Source organism: Theobroma cacao, chromosome 2, assembly GCF_000208745.1.
Source record: "Theobroma cacao cultivar B97-61/B2 chromosome 2, Criollo_cocoa_genome_V2, whole genome shotgun sequence".
In the NCBI taxonomy this organism is placed as follows: domain Eukaryota; kingdom Viridiplantae; phylum Streptophyta; class Magnoliopsida; order Malvales; family Malvaceae; genus Theobroma; species Theobroma cacao.
This window is the reverse complement of record NC_030851.1, coordinates 15,672,643-15,683,252: the sequence shown is the minus strand read 5'-3', so window position 1 is coordinate 15,683,252 and position 10,610 is coordinate 15,672,643.

Genomic DNA, 10,610 nt, shown 5'->3' with positions numbered 1-10,610 from the left:
AGTTGTATAATATTCATTCAACAAATGAACATGTAACTTAAACAATCAAACACATAATCATTTCATACAAGTACAATATCATGGAACTCACTTATATACAAAAATCACAATACCAAATTGTTTGCCAAATAAAGAGTCAACTTTTATCATTGACTATATTGGGAGATAAGTATGCTCGTCTAACTCACGATTATACGAGTACATGGTTTTCTTACCCCCCACATCTAGCGATGATAATGTGTGGTATTCTCACCCTCACAATACCACACCTACATCTAGCTTGGATAACATGTGGTATTCTCACCCCCATATCTGGTTATATTCATGTGGTATTCTTACACTCACATTGGGCTATATTCATGGAGTACTCTTATCCCCACATCTAGCTATACAAAATACATACTTTTATAACACAATAGTAGTTCATAAATCATTTCCAAATAAAACAAGTGCCTTATGTTACATTTTATCATTCATCTCATGGGCTTAATGGTGGGCATTTATACATCCACACATACAATCCTCAAATGGTGAAGACTTACTCATCCATTCTCACATTCTATATTAGTGGGTATTTTATCATCCACTTTCACTTTCTCATGGAGGTGACTCTAATCATCCACATCAACACATACGCCTTGGTAGGCTTTCTAACATTTCACAATCAAATATATTTTGGGTGGGTTTCTATTTGTTCACCTAGGCATTTACCTAGACATGCACCAATCGTGCCTCAATCATCCATTCTAAGAGATTTTGAACAAAAATATTTGAAAGGGCTTATCCTTTTTTGTTGAAAACAAATATGTAGTAGACATATTTACTTACATAATAAGTTAGAAAACTTCATTGAAAAGATTTGTGCTCAAACATTTAGATTTATCAATATCAATATAGCATTCAAATCATGCAAATCAACCAACTTGATAAATCATTTTTAGCTTTACCATATAGAATACTTTAAATAGGTGTATCCACTCATATTGACAAAAGCATGTTTCTAAACCTCATTTTGTCAACCTTTGCTTGTACTATGATCCTCGACCTCAACAAATCCTAACATAAAGAATTCCAACATAAGTTTCCAAATTTTCCAACAAACCTAATTATTTGAAACTAGTCGAGTAAACCCGTATTCTTCATTTTAGGCCAATAATCCATAAAACTTCAAATCCAAAGCATTTATTGTGCACCTTAAATGTCCTGACCTCAACAGCTTCTTTGGAAAGCAAAACCCCCATTGAGCAAAACCCTCAATGGAGGTTTAAAAGTTAAAATTCATAGAAAGTGAAAGTTAGGTTATAACCATCGGTTTTAAGCTAAAAAATGGTTAGATCTTGCCTAAAAATCGAGATAGAAGGCTTAATCCTTGCTAGATATGGTGTCAATGGTTGCAAGGAGAGAGAGTGTTTAGGGGTTGAGAGTAGTGGGAAATGTGAAAAGAAATTCAGGCTAGGGTTTTTATTTTTTTCTATGTTAAAGCTTAAGGATCAACCTTTTAAAGCCTAAGGTTGATCCCTAAATTATTTTTTGTTTCCTTCCCAAAACTTCATGGATTAACCATAGACCCTCAATGTTGATCCTTTTTGTGTCCAATAGGTATTTTTAGGTTCTATTTCATTGGGATTGACCTTTTAAAGCTTAGGAGTCGATCTTAGTGTCCTAAAAAAAAATTTTTAAGTGTTCCATCTTGAAGCGATTGACCCTTTAACCTTTAAGGTCGATCTTTTTGGTTCTAAAAGCTCTCCTAAGCATTCTATTTGGTGGGATCAACCCTTCCTAAATCAAAAGTCGATCCTTGACCTTTTAGTAGCCAATTTGAGCCAAATTACCTATAAGGATTGACCTTCCCTCCAAGGGAATTGACCTTTCATGCCTTATCTTGAAAAATACATTCTTCTGGTGTCCTTTTCCTACCATTCTTTCATCCATCAAGCTTTCATCAATTCAACACAATACTAGGGAGAAATTTAACACAATATAGTTGGGAAAACTCATCCAACAACACAATTATATTAAGCATAATCCGTTCACTTAAAAATTATAACATTTTCATTGAATGTAAAGTTGGTATTTCACACTAACTCATCATGTTACCAGAATCACTCTCCACAACCAGTGTATGAACCTCGCCCCTCCCCCCCACAGTTTTTAAGCTACAAAGACTAGAAAAGCCTCTATAATAGCTAAGAATTACATCAAGTTGAAATCTTTTATCCTAAGATCTTTAGAAAAGATATCCTTGCAGTTTTTTTTTTTCATCTCTAGAAACCCCTTTGATTCCCACCTTTCACAAATATCCCTTTGTCTCTCTGTCCACATTAAACTTCAGTTACATCTTCATTGGTTTCTACCATTCACTCACAACTCTAACCTTCTTTGTTTTTTCTTTTTGGTTACTAACATTTGACATCTTAAAAATATCCATCACACTCATATACTCCTCCAACCACTTGGCATTTACCCATACCGCCACTCTAAGCTTGGTTGTCTCAAAAGCTTGCCCAACATCCAAACACTTGCCCCTAAACACAATTTCATTTCTACTTAGCCACACAATTCACACTATAGCAGAAAGGCCATCTGTCAAACTCTAAGGTCACTTCCTTTTAAGTTGATCCTATTTTGAAACATAAATAATAATTTAATGTCCTTTATAATGCACTAACAGTAATCCCAAGCTTTACACCAAATTGACCATATTTTCCAAACTTTCAAACACGACACAAAAAAATAATCCACTGATTCAAATTCTTTGCTACATATACTGCATATGGCAAACTTAAAACTCAACATACCTTACCTAACCAGTTCCCCTTTGACAGCCACCCTTCATTGGATAAGTTTTTAACGAAATGCCTTAATTTTATATTGTGCCAAATTAACTTACACCTACACCCAACTCCAAATTCTAATTCTATTTTTATTTTTCTCTTTCGCCAACTCATTGTTCCCTTCCACACCATCTCATCTTGAAGTTGATCATTAAGTTGGCAACCATCTAGGATCTGCTTGAAGTTGTCCCATTGCTTTTTTTCCCATCCCAAGATTTTTCTTCTTTAGTTAACTCACCAAACCCACTTTCTATTCTCCTAAAATCCAAACTCGCATACTTTACCTTCCTTGTTGACAACCAAAGCATAGATTCTAAGAAAGGCAACCTTTAGTACAATCCCATAAATCCACTCTTCCTCCAAAAACTTCAAATTGACACCATCTCCCAACACAAAGCTGAAATTAGATTTAACTTACATGAAAACATTGTTAATGGGAGAAAAGGGGTTGAGAATATTATTCCACAATGTGAAATTTTTCCATTTGCCCGATGAATCCAAAAGCAACCTCATGTAGTCACCACCATTCTTCTCCATAATCATCTTTCTCCGTAAATTCCCTTTTACACTATTATATCTCCATATCCACTTTGTGATAAAGGGCTTTGTTTTTAACCTCGAGGTCCATAATGTCGATCCCCCACATTTTTGTAATAACACACCTTTGCCCACTCAACATAAAGCATTGGGCCAACACCACTCCATGGAAATGTGCTTTGGATATTATCAAGCTCGTCTTTCACTCCTTTAAGTATTTGAAAAAGAGACATTGAGAAAATTGGAAGGCTCGTTAAAGTTGATCTCAATAGCGTAATGCGACCTTTTAAAGACAACATTTTAGCTTTCCACCTCGCAAGTCTAGTCTCCGATTAACCTTAATTATCTTGTATTATATTAAAGATTATAGTATTTTTGTAAAAATAATTATAGTGGTAGGATCTCAAAAAAATAATGAATATAAATAAGTGATGATGCTTTGTTAGGAAAAAGAATAATAAATAAATAGATGAAAAAAATAATGCTACTTAATCATTTAATTAATTTATGGGATTTATTCCACAAGAAGGAGAAGATAATATTTTCCAAATGGGATGGATCCTAGAGAGAGAAGGTTGATGGAAAATGTTTTAGGTTCTTCTAAAGCGTAAGACATTTTACTCTAGTCAATATAATTTTTTCGGTCAAGCTGTAAAACATTTTGTTAGTGTAATAAGTTCAAAATGAATAAGAACAATAATGGGGTGAATTGCGCTTTTTGAAAAATTCTTTGTGAACTTAGTTAAAAATTGGTTTTTTGTTTGAAAGCAATGTTTATCAACCAAGTGTAAAAAATTGTAAATCAAGACACAAGAAATTTTATAGAGGTTCACCCTTTTTGCCTACGTTTTCTCCCTTAGCTCATTAATGAATTTTGAATCTACTATGAAAAATACTTTTTAAGGCTCAAGCATGACCTTTACAATATCTTTTACTGGGCTCAAGCATAACTCACACAATGACTTTTCAAAGGAGCAAACACAACCTTTACAATGCCTTTCAAAGGAGCAAGCACAACTTTTGCAATGCCATTTCTAAAGATCACGCACAAAATTTTATAAATAACTTTTCAAGGCTAAGTTATAATCTTTCAAGAGTTGTACAAAGATTGGACAACAATAAATGCCTCTTAAAGGCTAGTAAGCTAAGAGTCTAAGTTTGAAAAGAATGGGTACAATAAATATCAGAATATCAAGTCAAGATAATTAATGAATATCTTTGAAGGAAAACTTAAATGAGATGTAAGAGTAGAATAAATGAAGCTATAGCTTGCATTTGAGCATTTGGCTCATTGGTTGATGCATGATTTTCTGCCTAAAAATAGGGTTCGATCTCATTTCCCCTAATAAAAAAAATGAAGCTATAGCTTTTCTCAAACGTTGGAGTGGTTTTCAAAGTCTTCTCTTACTTCAAAATGAGTGGGAAGCCTTCTTTTATGCTTTCATAAGAAATTAGAGTCGTTAGAGATGAGTTGAGGTAGAAAATAGCTATTGGGAGCTTTAAATACGATCTCAAGGATAGAGTATGGAAGAGGGAAAGTCGATCCTAATTTGAATTTTGCTTTGAAATTGAGCTTGATGATCGAGTTTTTAAAGGGTAAGTCGACCCTCTTCCCAAGACTTGCATTATTTCATCTCTTTTTCTTCTAGGATCTAGTTTGGTTTGTTCAATGTTGATCCTCCAAGTTTCCAAGGGCTATTTGTCTTCTTTTCTTACTTCTAGGATCGAGTTTGGCTTGTCCAATGTCAATCCTCCAAGCTTTCTTTGCATTTTTCTTGATTTTTACCTTAGGATCGAGTTTCGAGGTGCATTATAGATCCTGAACCCGAGGCTTCTCTTCTTTATTCTATCTTTTGTCCATGTAGGATCGAGTTTCAAAGACGTAAAGTCAATCCTAGATCAGTAACATGTTTGCTCTTTGTTTCCTTTAATTGAAAACTCAATATTTGAAATCTTTTTGATTTCTTCTAAATGTAAAAGATTTGTCAAACATTTTCTTAGACCTTAGGGGATCAAAACAATGAATCAAATCATTTTAAATGCTTATTATCAAACTTAAATCAAAGTAATTTTGTCAAATAAAAAATAAGTCAATTCTAAAGCTAACAATTTTCCCTTTTTTCATATGATAAAATCTTTTAGCATAATTTGCATTTGAATAACTCCTCCTAACCCTATTAGTTTATAAGCCCTTGTTTGATAACATTCGAACTCAAATGAGAAGGAATTTTGAAATGCTTTTATGTTTTTTCAAGGAAATTTTTCCCCTCGACATATGCATGTAATTTTCAAAAAAAAATTTAGCTGCTGGTGACAATAAGAGCATGCAAATGTACTCATAAACCTTCTCCCCCTTTTTGTTATATATAAAAGGTATCAAAGTGTAAGAATTAACAATTTTAAAGCTCAAAAGACATGGGTTAGCAAAAATCAGCAAAATATAATCATTAAGAGTAGTACAACAATCAAGAAAGGCAAAGGATACACAACCAAGATCTAACAATCAATGGATAACCAAGAAGATCATGCTATATATATATATATATATATATATATATATATATATATATATATATGTTTATCACAAGGNATATATATATACCATATATATATATATATAATATATATATATATGTTTATCACAAGGAAAATTTAGCATAATTAAGGAGTTTAAGAAACAAACAAATATCCAAAGAGATATGAACATGAGACGCCAAGAGTGCATTACATAAGAAAGTGAAAGGGCAAGGTCATCTAAGAGATCTAAGACCCTCATTGGGGAATGAATTGTACAATATGAGCTTCCATGGATTCTTTGTGCTATAGCATCTACTGAATGCATTGATCAACATTGTTAAAATGGCAGGTCATGGCATGATTGACAACATCAAATCTTTCCTCAATACTGTAATGAAGGAGATCTAAACGACAAACATTACTATCAATTTCAGACCTCACAACAGCGCAAGTACCGATGATCCTAGTCTCCATCAAATCAAGTCTAGCAAGTAAGGGATTGTAAGCATCCTTGGTGGAGAAAATGTTCCTAAAAAGGGTGGAAGCTAAATATGGCATGGCACTCGATGATGGTCTGATTGGTGGAGATTAAGAGGCAACAAGTGGAGGAGACTCCTCCTCATTATCATTATCATCTTGATGTCTCCTTTTATGAACCCAAGTACCAATAACAATGTCTTCAACATACCTAATTCTTGATAGAGTTCCTCAATCAAGATGTCTAATCTTAGATAGTGATATAGAAATCTATGATTGATAAGTATGTGCTTTTATATGAACTTGAATATTTCTTCATGATCTCTTGCCAAAAGTCAGTCATTCTTTTGATTGAGAAAAATGCTTGGATAATCATATTTGTTTGGACTACTTTTTCTTTGTTATGTAAAATGATTTGTTATAATAGTTGTGTATATGTTGCATAATTTTTCCTCATACTTTGTGAAATTGGTTCATAACATTTTTTTTGGAAAAATTTTTTTTAAGCATAACCATGAGCATAAGAGCTTGATGTTTTAAGATATGCGCGAAAAGGCTAATATGTGCTCATTAGATTGATTTACATAATTGCCTATAAACAACGAAAATTGAGTTTGAAGAGTTAACCTTTTGATTTCCTTGTGTTTAAGATAATTTAACTACTTGAACAACTTTTCTTTTAAGACTTAATTGAATGTTTCAAGTTGGTTAAAATTGAGCATGATAAGTGTAACACCCCTAATTCTTTATGTAAACTAAGAATGATTTATGACACATGTGGAGCCTTGAGGACTTTGATGATAGGATATGTATGCCTAGTGTTTAAAAGTGTACATATTGACATTTAGGCACGTTTGAGGAAATATGTAATGAGTCCCACAATTTGAGGTTTTGATCTAAGTTTGATGTTGTGTTTGTTGACATATATGTGTATGGGATTAAGTTAAATGAACAATTTGAGGTGTGATATTAACAAGGAATGATTTTGGGGTGTTAAAGCTGAATATTTAGAAGTTTGGGAAGCTTGGAACTGCTTATAGGGGTGAAGGTATCAATACATACCCTAATGTATCGATACATTCTTGGCAAGATGAGTAGTAAAAGCATGGGGAAGAATATTCTATCGATACATTTGAGAATGTATTGATAGATTTGGCCAAAGATGAACATGTATCGAGACATTGTCCAAATGCATCAATACATTTGAAGCAGAGGGCACCCAAAGGGAAATGTATTGATACATTCCCTATCGTATCGATGCATTCATTCGAAATTAGGGCCAATGTATTAATGCATTGCCAAAATGTATCGATACATCAAAGAGGAAAGGCAAAAATAAAAAGGGATTTTAGGCTATTTCGTCTAACTCTTTCTCTCATTCTTTCTCTCCCTCTTTCTCTAAAAAGTCTGAAAACCTAACCCTTCAAATTGAATTTTTGAGCCGTGTGAAGCAATTTAGAGCTTAGGAAACTATTCTGGAGGTAAGATATAACATTTTACTAATTATTTTCCAATTTAATCGGTTAATAACTTCGAATCTTACTTTTTTCAAAATTTGGTTTTTTACCCTCCTTAGCTTGGATTGAGTAATTTAAGAGCTAAGACTCATGCAATCCGACCTCCAAGGTATGGGTTTAGCCTATTAATGAAGAATTTGAGCTTGAATAGTTGGATTGCTAAGATTTAGTTAATTAAGTGAAAAGTTGGTTTTTTTCGAAAGCCAGGAATAATTAATCTTTTGATGTTCTGATGTGTTTGAAGGGGGAAACGGAGTTAAATTAACTCATTGGCAAGCTAGACAACGATCGAAGGCTAAGACTCGAAGCTTGGTTGGGAGTGTCTCTTATTGTCACTGTGAGTGGGATTTAAGCTAAATGCATGTGATGCATAACGCATTATAAGTGCGCTGCACTGGTACTAGATTTTGTACGTAGGCCTAGATGAATGAACTTAGGTTAGAAAACATATATGTGTATATGTATATATGTTAATTGTGAGTGATTACGCTATGATGTGAGCCACATGGGTGGCCTATGTTGTGTAAGCCTAGACTAGGAAGCCTGTAGGCTATGTTGAACCCTTAATTGTGGATTACCCTTAGTGATTGATATGTCGAGATGATTTGATTGCATGAGGCCTTGGATAATTAGAGGCATCTAGAATCTAACCGAGCTTAAGGTGGTTAAAGCTCAATAAATGTTAATTGAGATTTGATAGGAAAAATGTGAATGATAAAGGCAAGATGGCCTTAATTATGGATTTGTATTTTTGTTCGAAGGATAAATTCCGAATGTTGATATGATTTCTGGATGAGTGGAGTCCAAATGCCCTGTGACTATGTCAGTGCCTTAGGGACGATGGTAAGTAGGGGCAGTGGTTGATATCTCGCTTGTGATTCCCTCCTGTAGTGCATGATGCCATCCGTTGGGAGATTACTCGAAATGATGATTGTGATGTCACCTGAGTGAGAACACTTCGGGTGATGCTGACCGTCAAGAGATTACCCTGATTGATGACTTTGACTTTTTACTAGTTGCTTCGACACTAAGCATGATCTGTTTTTTTGCCAACGGCTTTGGCCCTGTGCGTGATTTGATTCTCCACTAGCTGGCCACCGAGCATGATTTGATTATGTCTAGAGGAAGACCACTCGTTGATTTCATTCGTGTATGACGTGAGATAGTTATGAGAGGCTTGATATACATATGATATGACTTACATGTGATGCTTCAACAACTAGAGTGTGCTGTGGAGAATGATTTAAATGATTTGGTTGGCTTCGAGGGTAAGCCCACGATATGTGATGATGATGATGACTTTGAGGAAGATGATATACCCCCGTATTTGGTGAACTTATGGACGACTATATCCCTCTATATTTGGATATGTATTGAAAGATTATATGGAAATGCTAAGAGTGCAACATAGTTATTATATGTTTAATGTATATATGCATGTAATTGATTTTGATTATCTGCACCACCCACTGAGTATTATAGTACTCACCCATTTGGGTACCATGTGCAGATAAATATACCACAAAGGAGCGTGGTAAAGATCATCTGTAGATAGACTAATTTTGGCATCCGTTAGGTCCTCCATTTTTGTCACTCTGCTGAGTTACTCAAAGCCTTCCGTTGTGGATAATGTGTGAAGGCACTGAGTGCCATGTTATGTTGTGTCTTAAGGTGTGAGACCTCAACCTCTATAGGCTTGTAACTAAGTATAGATGTAATAATATGAGCTAGGGGTAGTTTCGTCATTTTCTCTAATAAGCTTCCAGAAGAAAGTTTTATGATATTTTAAGGTCTAAATGGGTATAAGACTACATAAATGATGTGTGCTGATGAAAACACGAAGAAAACTAGAAGTTTCAACAATTTTCATAACAGGGGCAAAATTGTCATTTTTCACCTTGGGTTAAAATTTTAAGTTTTTATGAACCTAAGCATGTTTAGACCATTATGGATATTGTCCCAGTGTTAAAAGAGCAAAAAGATTGCATAAAAGATTGGAGGAGAGTAAGTTAATTGGTGGAGGGGCATTTTCGTAATTTTAAAGGAAATGATAAGATTGCCTATAAATACCTTGAATTTCCAACAGCTTCTGGAATTTTCTAACAGCTGGTCTTCTTCTTCCTTTCTCCTCTCTCACGTTTCTTCAAACTCCATGGAAGCTTGATTTTCAAACTTCCACAACTTTCTCTCTCTAGCTCCAATTTTCATGCTTTTGGTGCACCTTTCCATAAACCCTTGTGCTATTTCATCTTCTCACTTCAAAAACCTTGAAATATCTTGTTTTCATACTTTCTCTCACTAGTTGGGCATTCTCGAGAGAGAAAGAGAGAATCACTCCATTGATTAGGAAGCTATTGGAAGAGAATCCAACTACAAAGGAACCCTAGGGTGAGTGATGCACCAAGTTTGATTTTAGCTGCAGAAAATGGCTAGTAATTGTGATTTATGAGCTGTTTTATTGTTTAGTATGTTCATTACTTTTTAGTGATTAAGATAGTGAACATAGATAGCCATTTAGAGTGACAATTGAAAACTAGCTAAGAGATAGCTTTTAGAGTTCATAGTTTGTAAATTAATCTATTGTTTATGTTAATGTGATCCTAGGTTTTTAAGGAAGCACCATCATTCCAATTGGATCATTAGGGGAATTTGAGTCAATTAAAAGTTCTACAATCAATTGGTGAGTGGACTACCTTCAAAACTGATTTTGGGAATATGATGGATTTGA